Genomic DNA, 612 nt, shown 5'->3' with positions numbered 1-612 from the left:
CTCTGACAGCAGTGGCAAGGGCCTCGTCCCCTCTGCGGGTCCTTTCTGTATCCCCCTGTGTGTGCGTGCAGATATGCTCGTAAGAACTGGCGTCCCAGTCTGCCTTGCCCCCGATCTTTCCTGTGCACAAGCCTTGAGCCTTGGCGGATGGCCTTCCTGTGCGGATGCCGGTGATGGAGCGATGGTTATTTAAAAGCAATCATGTTAGGACAAAATCCGCGGTGAAGCGAATTGGCCCCCATGGGAGCAGAGGCCGGTGAATCACTTAAGACAGCCAGTTTCCCGATGAGCCTGGTTCTGCCGCTCGTCCTGAGGTGCTCTGGAACGGTGAGACAGGGAGGCTAGCCGCAGACCTCGCTTTGCGGCGGAGGTGACTGCCCCGGGCATCAGGTCCCCCGAGATGTTTAGTGGACGGCACACTTGGCCTTGCTGGGATCGTGATGGGATAAAGAAAAACACTTGCCTTCAACCACTAGCCTGAAACGTCAAGGATGCCTGTCAGATGTTTTATCAGAGGGGGAACGCAAGCGTAACAGCTTTGCTCAGAAGAACGGAAACCATTTTACCTTGTATCATGCCAGACTTTAAAAATGTAAAGAGTATCTCTTACAC

This window comes from Gekko japonicus, unplaced genomic scaffold, assembly GCF_001447785.1.
Source record: "Gekko japonicus isolate JY-2015 unplaced genomic scaffold, Gekko_japonicus_V1.1 scaffold3221, whole genome shotgun sequence".
Classification (NCBI taxonomy): domain Eukaryota; kingdom Metazoa; phylum Chordata; class Lepidosauria; order Squamata; family Gekkonidae; genus Gekko; species Gekko japonicus.
The sequence above is the reverse complement of the archived record's forward strand: the minus strand, read 5'-3'. Positions refer to the sequence as shown.